This window comes from Bos indicus x Bos taurus, chromosome 14 (genome assembly GCF_003369695.1).
Source record: "Bos indicus x Bos taurus breed Angus x Brahman F1 hybrid chromosome 14, Bos_hybrid_MaternalHap_v2.0, whole genome shotgun sequence".
Classification (NCBI taxonomy): domain Eukaryota; kingdom Metazoa; phylum Chordata; class Mammalia; order Artiodactyla; family Bovidae; genus Bos; species Bos indicus x Bos taurus.
This window is the reverse complement of record NC_040089.1, coordinates 1,845,175-1,861,786: the sequence shown is the minus strand read 5'-3', so window position 1 is coordinate 1,861,786 and position 16,612 is coordinate 1,845,175. Positions and strand designations below refer to the sequence as shown.

The 16,612-nt window shown below is 54.4% G+C and overlaps 1 protein-coding gene across 9 annotated transcripts in view; it reads right to left on the bottom strand.

The window, feature by feature from the left end:
* TSNARE1 (t-SNARE domain containing 1) overlaps positions 1-11,285 on the bottom strand; it is a 117,777-nt gene extending 106,492 nt beyond the window's left edge. Inside the window, exon 1 of one of the 9 annotated variants that reach the window (XR_003514385.1) lies at positions 11,141-11,274. The gene's annotated coding sequence lies outside the window, so the exon portion shown is untranslated. Of the gene's footprint in view, positions 1-11,140 lie in introns of all 9 variants that reach the window. The other 8 variants (XM_027560699.1, XM_027560697.1, XM_027560700.1 and 5 more) reach the window with 8 other exon arrangements.
* Between the last annotated feature and the right edge of the window lie 5,327 nt (positions 11,286-16,612).

Genomic DNA, 16,612 nt, shown 5'->3' with positions numbered 1-16,612 from the left:
TCCATAGTTCATCAGGCACTCTAGCAGATCTAGTCCCTTAAATCTATCTCACTTCCACTGTATAATCATAAACGATTTGATTTAGGTCATACCTGAATGGTCTAGTGGTTTTCCCTACTTTCTTCAATTTAAATCTGAATTTGGCAATAAGGAGTTCATGGTCTGAGCCACAGTCAGCTCCTGGTCTTGTTTTTGCTGACTGTATAGAGCTTCTCCATCTTTGGCTGCAAAGAATATATTCAATCTGATTTCGGTGTCGACCATCTGGTGATGTCCATGTGTAGAGTCTTCTCTTGTGTTGTTAGAAGAGGGTGTTTGCTATGACCAGTGCATTTTCTTGGCAAAACTCTATTAGCCTTTGCCCTGCTTCATTCTGTACTCCAAGGCCAAATTTGCCTGTTACTCCAGGTGTTCTTGACTTCCTACTTTTGCATTCCAGTCCCCTATAATGAAAAGGACATCTTTTTTGGGTGTTAGTTCTAAAAGGTCTTGAAAGCCTTCATAGAACCGTTCAACTTCAGCTTCTTCAGCATTTCTGGTCAAGGCATAGACTTGGATTACAGTGATATTGAATGGCTTGCCTTGGAAACGAACAGAGATCATTCTGTCATTTTTGAGATTGCATCCAAGTACTGCATTTTGGACTCTCTGTTGACTATGATGGCTACTCCATTTCTTCTAAGGGATTCCTGCCCAGAGTAGTAGATATAATGGTCATCTGAGTTAAATTCACCCATTCCAGTCCATTTTAGTTTGCTGAATCCTAAAATGTCAACGTTCACTCTTGCCATCTCCTGTTTGACCACTTCCAATTTGCCTTGATTCATGGACCTAACATTCCAGGTTCCTATGCAATATTGCTCTTTACAGCATCAGACCTTGCTTCTATCACCAGTCACATCCACAACTGCGTGTTGTTTTTGCTTTAGCTCCATCCCTTCTTCTTTCTGGAGTTATTTCCCCACTGATCTCCAGTAGCATACTGGGCACCTACTGACCCGGGAAGTTCCATCTTTCAGTATCCTATCATTTTGCATTTTCATACTGTTCATGAGGTTCTCAAGGCAAGAATACTGAAGTGGTTTGCCATTCCCTTCTCCAGTGGACCACATTCTGTCAGACCTCTCCACCATGACCCTCCCATCTTGGGTGGCCCCACACAGCATAGCTTAGTTTCACTGAGTTAGGCAAGGCTGTGGTCCGTGTGATCAGATTGGCTAGTTTTCTGTGATTGTGGTTTCAGTCTGTCTGCCTTCTGATGCCCTCTCTCAGCGCTTACTGTCTTATTTGGGTTTCTCTTACCTTGGAAGTGAGGTATCTCCTCACGGCCGCCGCTCCTGACCTTGGACATGGGGTATCTCCTCCAGGTCACCGCTCCTGACCTTGGACGTGGGGTATCTCCTCTCCACCGCTCCTATGCCATGCAGCCACGCAGGTCTTTGGTAAAGTGCTCTTATCCCAATAAATACATAATTTTAAACTCTAAACACAAATGGCAGTTTGGAGCATGCCTAGCCCCTAAAACCAAAACCTAAAACCCAAAACCTAAAACCAAAACCTAAAACCCCAAAACCGGGGAAGAAATGGACTTTTTAATAACCCGGACAGGACTATCGATAAATCATCTGGAAAAAATTAAGGTCAGATCCGTATCTCACACCATATGCCAGGATAAAATACAAATGAATAAAAACTTTAAAAGCAAATCAACAAGAATGAGAAGAAAACACAGGATTTCTTTTTAACCTTAAAGCAAAGAAGCCTTCATCAACTACACCTCCAAATCCAAGCGCCACACGTGAAAGCTGGCAGATCTGATGGCACGAAAGTGGCAGAACAGTGAGGACAACAAACGGCGGCGGCAAATGCCCTGAACCCAGCTGACGCTCAGAGAGCCCACGTCCACAGTCAGCAGGGAAAGCAGAGTCACCACGCGCTTTCAAAACACGAGCAAAGTCAAGGAGCAGAAAGCTCACACGGAAAATACAAATGGCTCTGTGATACATAAAAACGTACCACGTTCATTCATCACATAGGCAAGGCAGACTGTCCCCCTCTGAAGCCTGACCACACTCAGCGTGGGAGCAGCTGGGGGACAGGCACCCACAACTCCTGAGGGGGTATGGATTGGGGCACCACTTTGGTGGGGGGAGTTGGCAGTGTGTCCTAACGAGGAAGGTCTGAGTCTTCCGACCCGGAGGATACATCCTACATACACGCGTCAGATGACATACAAACCAGTCATTCGTTCTGTCATGATTTCTATCAACAAAAGACTGTGTTAAATTGATTCTGAAATATCCATATTTGAACCACTCTGTAGTTGTCGACAAGGAAAAGAAAAGTTCTCTGTACTGATGGGGGAAGACCTCCAGGACGTTTTGGTTTGTGGCGGGGGGCCGGGTGCGGGGCACAGATTTCTTCCTCGGTTGGTAATCATATTCTTATGTATGTGGAAGGACAGGTACGAGACCAGCGGCAGGTCACGTGTGGAGACGTGGACCTGGCCCGCTGGGATGGGGAGACCTTCACCTCTCTACTGCAAGCCTCCTCGTCTGTCTCTTTAATGTGCATTTCTGGATTCATGCAGTTACTCACCCGGTGGCACCAAGTTTCAGCTGCGACTCTCGGGATCCTCCCTCTTCGCCGCGCCACACACGATCTTTCAGTTATTCTGTGTGACCCTGTGGACTTTAGCCCACCAGGCTCCTCTGTCCATGGGATTCTCCGGGCAAAAATACTAGAGTGGGGTGCCATTTCCTCCTCCAGGGGATCTTCCCGAACCAAGGCTAAAACCCGCACCTCCTGCATCTCCTACGTTGACAAGTGGAATCTTCACCTCCATGCCACCTGGGAAGCCCTGGCTGCAGCACAGGGGAATCTTTATTCGTGACATACAAACTCTCAGATGCGGCATGTGGGATCAAGTCCCCTGACCCTGCGCTGAGAGTGTGGAGTCTTAGCCACTGGACAACCAGAAAAGTCCCTTCCTTATACGTTTCTACTTTTGAACTATATAAACTTTTCAAAAAGCACAAGGCACTGAAACCGTTAGACTGTGGTCCATTCACACCATAGCACGGCAGACCCAGGGGCAAAAAGAAGCAAAGTACGGATACGTATGACAAGCAAGAAAAACCTCCAGGGAATTACACCAAATGAAAAGAGTCAGTCCCCAAGGGCCACATACTGTCTGATTCCATTTGTATGAAATGACAAGGAAAAAGGAGGACAGGCCGGGGCTTCCGAGGAATTCAGGGGGGCGAGGGTGGCAGGGAGGTGGGCATGGCCACCAGAGTGACGCCACATGACAGAAGCAGCCTGTATCCCCACTACACCCTCGCTGGTGTCCTGGGTGTGACTGTGCTACAGCTTCCTGAGAAACCGGGGAAAGGAACACAGGAGGCTCAGAATTAGTTCCTACAACGTGAATACACAACGTGGCCAAATGTAAAGCTTAATAACAAAAAGAGAAAAGACACGGGGCTGCTGGCGTCCATGCCCGAGGCCGCCAGGTGGACAAAACAGAGGACGCATTCAGCCTGGCCTGGCTCCTGAGCGCCGGCCCCCTGGAACGTGGGGACCATAGGAGGGGAACCCCACCACGGTTCACCCTCTTTCTGGGCACAGAGCAGTCCCAGGAGGAAAGGGCAAGCAAAGGGAGGAAGGGCGCCCTTCCCAAGGCACAAGCCGCCTTAGGGCTTGCCACTGCTGGCACCTGGGGGGTGCTCGGTGCTGCAGCAAGGCCTACCCGACACTGCCAGGACTTCTGCTCATCCAGTCCCACCCATGCCTGCCTGACTTCACTCTTGCCCAGGTGGCCATCCTGGCTCTTAAGACAGAGCCCAGCCCGCATGCTGCCTGTGGGGCCCCTCCTCCACAGGCCTCCAAGCCCTCCCACAGGTGGGCAGCAACACACACTGCCAGACAGGAGGCCAGACAAGGCTGCACCCCACAGCAGCAGGTGGCTCAGGCCTCAACGACCCCCTTCCCAGTGTAAAACAAGGGCAGAGCCAGCTTTAGAGCTTTCCAGCTGCAGGATCCTTTCTTCAAACACAATCATCCCCAGAGAGTTCACATAGAATGGAGGAGACCAGAGCTGCTCTGTGGGAAGGGAGAAGGAGCAGGCAGCTAGGGTAACTAGAAGCCTCCAGTTCCAGGAGGTCCCCTCCACTGGTCCAGCAGCTCTCCACAACCCCACACTGATGACACTGTGGATAAAGTCCAGGTTCTGGGGCTGGACCCACGGTCCTGCTCCCAGCCTGCCCTGCACTTTGCAGCCTCGGGAAAACAGACATCCCCTCTCCCCGCCTCCCTGCTCTGACCAACAGCTCTAAGACCAGGTGGGGTTGGCGCCCGGCCATTCCAGCCAGCAGGGCAGCAGAGCTGATCCCAAAGGACAGGTCTGGGCAGCCGAGAAGTCAGCCCAGGGGGTCGACCAGAGGCTGAAAAGACATCCAGGCTGAAAAGACACTGCCAGAGCTGCAAAGGGCAAGTGCAACAGGCAGCCTGATGCTGCAGACTGGCCCCTGGGCAAGAAAAGCCAGGACACTGAGAGGGGACTGGGGGTGCAGGGACCAGCTGGGACATCAGCCCTGCAAGTGAAGCCTTTCTGGACCCTGGCTCTGGAGCCCAGGCCCGTTTCCTGCCTCGCGAGCTCATTAGCACCCTGGCAGGAGGAGGGCAGGCCGGGGCAGGGATCCAGCTCCTCATTAGCACGGCCACCGAGAGCCGGTGCTGAGGGCAGCCAGGCCCGGGTGGAGGCTTCTGGGCTACCGTGGGAGGGACTGATTCCGGGCTGCTGGTGTGAAATGAGTCCCTTTCCAAACACTTGGCAGGAATGGATTATGGATCCCGGTGGAGGGTAGCCAGAGGTGGCTGGGCAGGAGGCGGGGGGCTGCCCCCGGCTGGCGCTGACTCCTGAGCAGAGCTCTGACACCCCTCATCTCCCGAGGGGCCTGCCCTCTGTCCTCCCCAGGCAGCATCCCACCCCCACCGCCACCCCGCACCCCCAATATCAAGCTTCCAAGTAGGTGCAGGTGCAGTCTGCACCCCCGCTAGAGGCCACATCCAGGGTCTGGCTTGGGCATCAGAGGACAGACATGGACAGACAGGTGCCCGAGCACAGCGCCTGGTACCAAAGCCCTAAAAATGCTTGACTAGACAACTGGACACCTTTCCACAGGACCTGGAGAGCAGCCGCAGCCAACGGTGGGCTCACTCTAACCTCCTTTCATCTGCCGCACTGGGAACCAGAACTCCAAGTTCCAGGCCAGCCTCCCCCCGATCCCAGCCAAAAACACACTTCCAGACCTGGGCTCCTGATGCCCCCGACCCTTGCCTGGCTCTGCTTGAGAACATCGGTTCAACACTGAGGGGAGTCCAGGATTAAGTCTTTACCAGGGTAACCACCACCATCACCACAGACGTCCTCCAAGGGACAGGGCATCCTCCGGGGTGTAAGCACCCTCCCATCTGTCGTCCGGGAGGCAGGAGAGCAGGAGTGCTGGGCGGGTAGGGCTGCAGAGTGGTGAGCAGGCTCGGGAGACAACGGGCTGAGATCAAATCCCAGCCACTCACTTACGGGCCTGTGACTCTGGATAAGCTACCCAGCACTAGGAAGTGTCCTCATCTTAGGAATATAAGGAACCCAGCAGCTGCCTCGGAGAAGGCAGTGGCACCCCACTCCAGTACTCCTGCCTGGAAAATCCCATGGACAGAGGAGCCTGGTAGGCTGCAGACCACGGGGTCGCTGAGGGTCGGACACGACTGAGCAACTTCACTTTCACTTTTCACTTGCAAGCATTGGAGAAGGAAATGGCAACACACTCCAGTGTTCTTGCCTGGAGAATCCGAGGGATGGGGGAGCCTGGTGGGCTGCCGTCTATGGAGCTGCACAGGTCAGACACGACTGAAGCGACTTAGCAGCAGCAGCAGCTGCCTGGCAGACCCCAGAGCTCCATAAGCGGTGATGACCATCACAGCTATGATACGAAGAGGCTGACAATGGTCGCTTCTCCTGTGTGCCCACTAGTGTGCCGCACAGGCAGGCCGGAGCCAGCTCTCTGGAGCCAGAGGGCTGCTCAGAAGTGGGGCGGCCACACCAGCCTCCCGGGCACTCCCTGACCCCCAGAGCCCCTCCCAGGGCCTCGGCAACGGCACTTCCAACTCACCTTCTATCACTAGTGCTCAGTTCTCTATCGCGCCACTTAATTTTCTGCATAATTAACTCAGATGACCATTGTATCTACTACTGCGGGCAGGAATCCCTCAGAAGAAATGGAGTAGCCATCATGGTCAACAAAAGAGTCCGAAATGCAGTACTTGGATGCAATCTCAAAAATGACAGAATGATCTCTGTTCGTTTCCAAAGCAAACCATTCAATATCACAGTAATCCAAGTCTATGCCCCAACCAGTAATGCTGAAGAAACTGAAGTTGAACGGTTCTATGAAGACCTACAAGACCTTTTAGAACTAACACCCAAAAAAGATGTCCTTTTCATTATAGGGGACTGGAATGCAAAAGTAGGAAGTCAAGAAACACCTGGAGTAACAGGCAAATTTGGCCTTGGAATACGGAAGGAAGCAGGGCAAAGACTAACTGAGTTTTGCCAAGAAAATGCACTGGTCATAACAAACATCCTCTTCCAACAACACAAGAGAAGACTCTACACATGGACATCACCAGATGGTCAACACCGAAATCAGATTGATTATATTCTTTGCAGCCAAAGATGGAGAAGCTCTATACAGTCAGTAAAAACAAGACCAGGAGCTGACTGTGGCTCAGACCATGAACTCCTTATTGCCAAATTCAGATTTAAATTGAAGAAAGTAGGGAAAACCACTAGACCATTCAGGTATGACCTAAATCAAATCCCTTATGATTATACAGTGGAAGTGAGAAATAGATTTAAGGGCCTAGATCTGATAGATAGAGTGCCTGATGAACTATGGAATGAGGTTCGTGACATTGTACAGGAGACAGGGATCAAGACCATCCCCATGGAAAAGAAATGCAAAAAAGCAAAATGGCTGTCTGGGGAGGCCTTACAAATAGCTGTGAAAAGAAGAGAAGCGAAAAGCAAAGGAGGAAAGGAAAGTTATAAGCATCTGAATGCAGAGTTCCAAAGAATAGCAAGGAGAGATAAGAAAGCCTTCCTCAGAGATCAATGCAAGGAAATAGAGGAAAACAACAGAATGGGAAAGATTAGAGATCTCTTCAAGAAAATTAGAGATACCGAGGGAACATTTCATGCAAAGATGGGCTCGATAAAGGACAGAAATGGTTTGGACCTAACAGAAGCAGAAGATATTAAGAAGAGATGGCAAGAATACACAGAAGAACTGTACAAAAAAGATCTTCATGACCCAGATAATCACGATGGTGCGATCACTGACCTAGAGCCAGACATCCTGGAATGTGAAGTCAAGTGGGCCTTAGAAAGCATCACTACGAACAAAGCTAGTGGAGGTGATGGAATTCCAGTTGAGCTATTTCAAATCCTGAAAGATGATGCTGTGAAAGTGCTGCACTCAATATGCCAGCACATTTGGAAAACTCAGCAGTGGCCACAGCACTGGAAAAGGTCAGTTTTCATTCCAATCCCAAAGAAAGGCAATGCCAGAGAATGCTCAAACTACTGCACAATTGCACTCATCTCACACGCTAGTAAAGTAATGCTCAAAATTCTCCAAGCCAGGCTTCAGCAATATGTGAACCATGAACTTCCTGATGTTCAAGCTGGTTTTAGAAAAGGCAGAGGAACCAGAGATCAAATTGCCAACATCCGCTGGATCATGGAAAAAGCAAGAGAGTTCCATAAAAACATCTATTTCTGCTTTATTGACTATGCCAAAGCCTTTGACTGTGTGGATCACAATAAACTGTGGAAAATTCTGAAAGAGATGGGAATACCAGACCATCTGATCTGCCTCTTGAGAAATCTGTATGCAGGTCAGGAAGCAACAGTTCGAACTGGACATGGAACAACAGACTGGTTCCAAATAGGAAAAGGAGTACGTCAAGGCTATATATTGTCACCCTGCTTATTTAACTTATATGCAGAGTACATCACAAGAAACGCTGGACTGGAAGAAGCACAAGCTGGAATCAAGATTGCTGGGAGAAATATCAATAACCTCAGATATGCAGATGACACTACCCTTATGGCAGAAAGTGAAGAGGAACTAAAAAGTCTCTTGATGAAAGTGAAGTGGAGAGTGAAAAAGTTGGCTTGAAGCTCAACATTCAGAAAACGAAGATCATGGCATCCGGTCCCATCACTTCATGGGAAATAGATGGGGAAACGGTGGAAACAGTGTCAGACTTTATTTTTGGGGGCTCCAAAATCACTGCAGATGGTGACTGCAGCCATGAAATTAAAAGACACTTACTCGTTGGAAGGAAAGTTATGACCAACCTAGACAGCATATTCAAAAGCAGAGACATTACTCTGCCAACAAAGGTTCGTCTAGTTAAGGCTATGGTTTTTCCTGTGGTCATGTATGGATTTGAGAGTTGGACTGTGAAGAAGGCTGAGCACCGAAGAATTGATGCTTTTGAACTGTGGTGTTGGAGAAGACTCTTGAGAGTCCCTTGGACTGCAAGGACATCCAACCAGTCCATTCTGAAAGAGATCAGCCCTGGGATTTCTTTGGAAGGAATGATGCTAAAGCTGAAACTCCAGTACTTTGGCCACCTCATGCGAAGAGTTGACTCACTGGAAAAGACTCTGATGCTGGGAGGGATTGGGAGCAGGAGGAGAAGGGGACGACAGAGGATGAGATGGCTGGATGGCATCACTGACTCGATGGACGTGAGTCTGAGTGAACTCCGGGAGTTGGTGATGGACAGGGAGGCCTGGCGTGCTGCGATTCATGGGGTCGCAAAGAGTCGGACATGACTGAGCGACTGGACTGAACTGAAAACGGTCCTATTTATTACGGCAACAGGAATGTTATCTGTCAGGCTCACTACTGTGTCTCCCAGATGATAGTGTGCACCAATATTTGTGGTATGAGGGACTGCCCTACACAGTTATGTTATCCACATTTCTTCTCTGATTCTCATGTCTGGCTTCAAGAAAATCTGTGAGTGGCATTTGCCTCCTCTGCCCTAAGGCACCCACGCAGGACAAGGACATTCAGAGCAGAGAGCAGGGACAAGTGCAAGGACCAGCATCAAACACCCAGGGCAACATCGCTGGAGGAGGCAGAACAGGACCCTCCACTCTGATCTGCTCATTCTCCCTCCACTTTAGTCTTTCATCGCCCACTCCTCCATTTACGGATCCAGCAAACACTTACGAGCCAGGCAGTGCTGGGTGTTCTGGCAGAAAACAGCCAAATCTCAGAGGCCGCTACCTTCACAGCCCAGCAAGTCCATCATTACTAGTGATGTCACAAATCACAATTCAAATAACAGAAAGAATTACGGCTGGACTGAGCCGCCCAGGTTAAATTCCTCTTGTAGCAAATAATACAATCAAAACAAACCCAGCAACCACAGACATGCCTGTGCACATTTAAAAAAAAAAAAAAAAAACAGGTCTAACCAACAGTTCACTTCTCCCCAGCACTAGTCCAAACACTAGTCAGAGAGCAAGAAAACTCTCAGTAACAAGCAGGGTGCTGTGTGCTGTGAGCCATGGGCACAGACATGGGTGAACCAACCCAGGGGAGGTAGGGGACAGTCAGAGTAGAAGGCATTCTAAGAGGAAGACACAGACAGCCTCATACCAGTGAGAAAAGACATGATGTGCAGGAAGTAAGAGCGTGTGTCCTAGCGGGCCACACAAAGCAAGTGGTGGAAGATGTGGCTGGAGCAGAAGGCAGGAACCAGGTCCCGACCAACCATCACCTTACAGGAGGGGACTTAAGGACTCCTGTCTGCCCACAAGACCCAAAACCCCCAGAGAGCAGTGCCTGTGCCTAGATGCCCACCTCAGGGCCTGCAGAGGAGCACCCAGGGAAGGCAGCGGGGATACAGACAGGGCAAACAGGCCAAGAGAGGAGGAGAGAAATGTGCAGGGGGCCAGGAAGCTCCACCTCCTCCAGGAAGCCTTCCTGGACTGCCACTTTCCCACAGCCACTCCTGGGCAAGCATTTGCTGAACCAGGTTTCTACTGAGGACCTGCGGTGTATGAGGCTGAGCCACTAGGAAATATCACTGTAATAGACCGAAGCACGCCAATACTGACATGCTTGCCCTGGTTCTCACCCTGACACTGTGTCCACACTGGGGCTACAGTGAGGAACAATAGCAACCCCTGCCTCACGGGGACCCAGGATAAAGCAGAAAAGACGCAAACAAGTGAGAAACACAAAACGTGAAGCGCTGGGAAGGAAAAGGGAAGGGACCTGAACCAGGGTAGTGATTGGAAAGGGTGGTCAGGAAAGCGGGCTGAGACCCACTGGAAGGACGGTGAGGTGCCATCCAGCCAGGAACCAAGCCGTGGGCAGGAAGAAGGCAGGGGAGGAGAGAGCCGGGCGTAGCTGCCATGGCAGAGGCCCCTCTAGTCCCACTGCTTCACCCTCAAAACTTTCTGCCGTGACCGCAGTATTCCAGGCCTGCGCCTCACTAGCTAGTGGCCGCCACAGCGGACGCCGCGCGTGGAGCCCAGAGGGCATGAGTGAGACTTGAGTCTCCCGACAGGAGGTCCCCGAAGGGAGTCCACTGAGGCAGCACAGATCGGGGTCAACAGAAGGTGGACAGGCGGGAGAGCCCTCATCCTCGGAGCCCAGGAGGCACGTTTCAAGCCAAAAGTGGAGGGCGGGCAGGAAGGCCCGGAGAAGAGGCACGCGGGGCCGAGCTCTCCCTCGACGGCTCCCTCCCACTCGCGGGCGATGAGGACCATTCCGGTGCCCAGCAAGTGGGCACTGGGGCCCCTGGACAAGCGCTCCGCCCCCGAGACCCGCCCCGCCCCCGACCCCGCCCCCAGGCCTCAGCCCACTGCAGCCCCGCCCCTCCCGGAGGCCCCGCCCGCCCCGCGCGCGCCCCGCCCCCGGCCCCCGCGGGCCCCGCGCGCCCCTTTCGGCGTCGGCCCCGCCTCGGGGAACGCGGCCCCGAGCCGACCCAGCCTTGCCACGCCGGTCCGCCGCCGCCAGCCCGGCTCCTCCGCGCGCAGCCGCCTCACCTGGGCCTGGGTAGCTCGCGGGCGCGCTCCGTGCGCTCTAGGCGGGCGGGGCGGGGAGGGGGCGGAGCCAGGATCCAAATATCACGTGACGACCCTTCCGCGCGGCGAGGGCCGCGAGGCGCTCCCGCCCGTCGCGCAGCCCCGACGCCTCAAGCCAGCCAATGGCCGCAGAGCCACGGACGCGCCGAGGGCGGTGTACGATTCGGAACTACAAGTCCCAGAGGGCCCCGCGCGGGCGGCGGAAACGGCCTGGGACGGCGGCCGACTGGGCCAGAAAGCCTGCGCCCGGCAGGCGCGCTTGCGGTCGCCGGGATGTGTGGTCCTCGAGAGCCACGAAGTACCGTGCATCAAGTAGCGGCCTCGGGGCCGGCTTACTCGCTTCTCCGAGGCTATGTATTCCCATCTGCGGAGCAGGGTCACTTAGACACGAAGTGGGAGGACTCGCTTTGGACGCCCAACCAGATCTCAAGGATCTGAGAGGCAGTGTCGCTGCGACGCAGGGATCACGCAGGGCCTGGACTCGAGAGCCGAGGACAGAAGGGTCGGCGCCCAGGTCTAGGACGGCCCACGGGGACTGCCGAGAGGAGCCGCGCCCCTGGACGCCACGCCTTGATCCGCACCTGCTGGGGCGCAGACCAAAGCCTTTCCGCCGAGGGCCTTATGGGGACGGGTCTCCAGAGCGCCCGGCTGTGGAGCTGAAGGTGCGGGGCCACGCCCCGTGCTGGGGGGTGGAGGGAAGGAGGGGAAACGGGACCACACCTCCTCCAGGACGACCGCCTGCAGAGTGTGCTTCCTGCCGACCCAGCTCCCCAACCCCCAACAGGGTAGTCTAGCTGCGTCCCAAGCTGTTTTGGCACCAGGGACCCGTGGAAGACAATTTTGGGGGAGAGAGGAGAATGGTTTGGGGCGTTGCATTTATTGTGCACTTTATTTCCGTGATTATTACATGAGCTCCACCTCAGATCATCAGGCGTTAGATCCTAGAGTTTGGGGGACCCTGGTCTGGTGCCAGCAGGGCCAGCCCAGAGCCAGTGCTGAGTACCTACTGCTTCCTCTTTATCTGGGGCAAGCCCTCTAGCGTCCCACCCCACCCCCCAGAAGCAGTAGCGCGGGCCCCTCCATCAGGACCTCCCCCTGGGAGAACCAGGAGGGAGGTTGGGTAAAGGGGACGTCTAAGAGACCCCCAGAGGAAGAACGGAGGGAGGAAGCTGCTGCAGACCCCACAAGATATCTGTCTGTGAGTCGCATCCTCCCCCCGTGCCCCGCTTCTGGAGGACCCTCTGCAGCGCCCACTAAAGCTGACCTCAGACACGCACAGGGCCGTAGTGTTCACTCCGTGTCCCCACAGAGCCTAGTCTGTTCCATCACCACACCTACACCTGTGTTGCTGGGTGATGTTGAGCAGTGACACCTCCTCTGGGCACATTTTCCAAAGCGTTGATGTGGGAGCCTCTGAGGCCGCAGAGTGCCCGAGCGCAGGCGTGGGAGGGGCAGGGTGGGGGGAGGGGGGCATACCACGTCGCCCCTGTCACCTGTGTGGGGGGGCAGTGTCACAGGGGGATGTGTGCTGGGAAAGTTCTGGCACAGGCCCAGCACCCCGCAGGGATCTGACGAAAAGAAGAATCTTGCCCCCAACCATTCAAGAGCAGTCTCATCACAGCCCCAGGCTCTTAGAAAACTGACTCCAGCATGAAACTCGTAACAGCCTCCCAAGGTATTTATCACCAAGCAGGAGTGGCAAAAAAAAAAAAAGTAAAAGAAAATCCCAACAGGAGCATTTGAGTGTCATCTTTGCTAATCACATCCTCTGTGAAGGAAGAGTTTGCCCCCCCTCCTAGGAAGTAGCAGAGCCTGCTTCTTCTCCATCCTTGTGGGAGGAGGCATCTCCACGCCCCAAGGAGCCATCTGTCTGTTCCACACCCACCACCCAGGCTTGCTACCTGGCACAACGTCCAGACTCCTCTTGCCAAATCTTATCCTGTTTGTCATCACTTATTCATTCAACAATCTTATTTCCAGTGTCAGGCAACATACTAAGCCATGGGGATGCCATACAATTAGTTTTGGTTGCTAATGACAGAAAATTCCAATGACAGTGACTGAAACAAGATCAGTGTGTACTTTCAGTATTACACATTCTAGCCCAAATAGGCTGTAAGGCTGGGAGGGCGCCCCTCACAATCATCAGTATCCCAGACTGGTTTAATCTTGTTGCTTCTCTGATCTTCAAAATGGGCCCTCTGCCTCATGGCACAAGGTGGCTGTGTAAGTGCCAGCCATCACATCTGCTTTTCAATAGCAAGAAGGAGATCTGGACAGTGGGAAGTCACTCATCCCCATCCCATCCTTTTAAAGACACTTCCTAGATATTGTACACCTGCTTACACCATCATCCCCGCTTGGCCAGAACTGGGTCCTTTGGGTACTTCTAGTTGAAGAAGGCAATGGCATCCCACTCCAGTACTCTTGCCTGGAAAATCCTATGGACGGAGGAGCCTAGAAGGCTGCAGTCCATGGGGTCGCTGAGGGTCGGACACGACTGAGTGACTTCACTTTCACTTTTCACTTTCTTGCATCGGAGAAGGAAATGGCAACCCACTCCAGTGTTCTTGCCTGGAGAATCCCAGGGATGGGGGAGCCTGGTGGGCTGCTGTCTACAGGGTCACACAGAGTTGGACACGACTGAAGTGACTTAGCAACAACAACAAGTTGCAAAGGAGGCTAGGAAATGTCTTCCTCCCAAGGATTATGTTCCCAGCAGCCATCTGGGCTCTTGCACCAATAAGACGGTGGCAATGGGGCCTACCTAGCAACCTCTGTGAAGACGCAGCCCTTGTCGCAGTGCCTGTGGTTTGTTTAGCAGGTGGGCTGCAAGTCACACAGATGTGCGTGGGGACATGGGTGGAGGCTGTACAGGAGCAGAATGGGGGTGTGGGGACCCAAGGGGGCTGAGGGTCAGGGAAGGCCCCCTCGACGAGGACGCCTAGCATGGGGAAGTCTTGAGGGATAGCCATCCGTCCTGACCGCGCCAGCTGCTCTGCCTACCTCTTCTCTCCCTCAGCCACGGGGGGCGGGGGGCGGGGTGCTGGCCCTGGTGGGGACGGGTACCCGCAGGTCCCAAAGGGCCTCGGCGGCTCTGGGGGCCCAGGCCTGTCGCTGACACCCAGCCAAGGCCCCACCTCTGCATCACTGGCGCCCCTTGGGGCTCTCAGCCTGTAATGGCCGCAAGATCACGGGCTGCGGGGTTGAAGAGCACCTCCTACCTTCCACTCCACAGCACGCAGTTCGGCCCGAGATTACGGTTCTCGGTGTACACGCTGTGCGGCGGTACTTGGACCCAGGTGAAGCTGGGACCCCATGAGGGTGGTGAGTGTGCCGGCCGCGCCGGGCCACGGGGCAGCCCACAGTGCTCCTGTGGGAGGCGAGAGCCGGAGGAGTGGGAAGACAGACATCGGAGGGGACACCTTGGGGACCAGCCGAGGCAGCCAGCGCTCCTGGGTGCTTGCTTCTCTGTCTTGGACACAGCCACGTTCTGTGGCCCCCCGGGCAGTTTGGTGGCCCCATGGCTGGCCCTGGACACAGGACCAGGAGCAGCAGTGAAGGACGCCCCTTTCCAGCCGCCATGAGCCAGCCCCACGGTCCTGCGTGCGTCCCCCTTGTCACCAGGACGTGGAGGGCTCCCCTGGTTTGAGGGCCCCCGGTTATCACCGGACAAGCCCCAAGAGGGAATGGGCCCAGGAGAGGGGCCGTCTCATCTGCAGGTGACCGAGTGTGAGAGGAGAGGGCAAGGTCAGGAAATGGACAGAGGAGAAGGTACCGCTTCTGCAGGACCCTGAGCCCAGACGATCAGCCCAGCGCCGCTTCCCAGGGGCCCAGGGAGTTGGGGTGAGGAGTTGGCAAGTCTGTGAGGAAGACAAGTCAACAGCAGGGGGCAGGGAGAGGTCAGGGTTCTCCCAGCACCCAGTGAGGGTCTGGCTTACCCCCAGGCAGGGCGCCGGGAGCTGGGCCTTTGGTTTGAACTCCTCTGGGAGTAGCATGGTAAGTTCTCTCTGCCGAGGAGCCCCCACACCAGGACCAGCGTAGCTCCTGCCTGCAAGCCCCTGATTTCCTCACAGTTGCTCCATACCCCTGTGAGCACGTGAGCACGTGGACAGCGCCTGGTTCTTTCGATATCGGGTCTCTTTTTAGGGACAAATGGGCTCCTTCTTCCCTCCCTCTTCCTCTTCTCTCTCCAGTTGGGCCACCAGACCAGTGGCCACAGCCACCGACTGCCCAGCCTCCCACCAGCCCTGCAGCACATCCTCCCAGCTCTACCACAGGCCTGCAGGGTGGCAGCGACTCTGAGCCTTGGCTTCCTCAGGCCTGCGACACGGACCACAATGTGCCCTGCTCTGCGGGCTGATGCGAGGCTCGTGTGGGCCGGCACCTGCCAAGCCTTTCCAGCCCTTAGCCCAGGCCTGGCCCGCTGAAGCCCCAGGGCACGTGTGAGCACGTGGCCTGTCCGATTTATCACTGAATCTTGGGTGGTGTCAAGCGCTACTGCCAGGCGCCATGTTGGTGCTGCCCTCGGCATCTCAGAGGAGCAGAAGGAGACAGGGAGGCCCACAGAATCACCTACTGGGCGCTAAGTCTGTTGTTTTTTATTATCGCCTTTCAGTCATGTTCAGCTCTTTGCAATCCCACGGACTATAGCTCACCAGGTTCCTCTGTCTCTGGGATTCTCCAGGCAAGAACACAGGAGCAGGTAGCCATTCCCTTCTCCAGAGGATCTTCCCAACCCAGGGATCAAAACTGGGTCTCCAGCATTGCAGGCAGATTCTTTACCTTCTGAGTTAGAAGGTCACATTCGGAAACAGTACATTTTTCCCAGGGTGTTGGAAAGATTTCCCAGAGAAGGAGCGTTTGGACTGGGTGCTGAAGGATGAGTAGGAGTTTGCCAGGCAGGACTGGTTTGAATCTACCGTGGGTGCTGCAGAGGGTTACCGTGTCCACCTCCTGGGTGGAATTCTATCCGAGCTCCTCTAACCCGTGGGGATTTGTCTGGGCTCCCCCATCTCCCCTCCCCTCCTCCCTGCACACACTGGCACAAACACAGTCACACACACTCATGTACAGTCACACACCCTCTCACACTCAGAGTCGAGAACTGGCTTTGGTGCACTATCCCCCATCCCCACCAGCACGTGCAGGGAACCAAGGTAACAAGATGCTAATGACAAAGGTAAACCTCAACAAGAAGAACATTTTACAAAATCACAACTGTGTGCTTCCAGGGCCCCCTCCCTGCAACCCAGAGAGCTGCTGAACCTCACGACAGTGCTGCCTGTGGGCGGAAAGCCCGCCAGCCCCACCTTCCGGGCTGACGCAGGGGGTCTGTGGCGGGGCTGAGTGGGAGCACCCTCCCCAGGACCGGCTCCACAGTGCCCCTGTTCTGCCAGCTCACGCACCTGTCTGATTTGGGGGCATGAACCC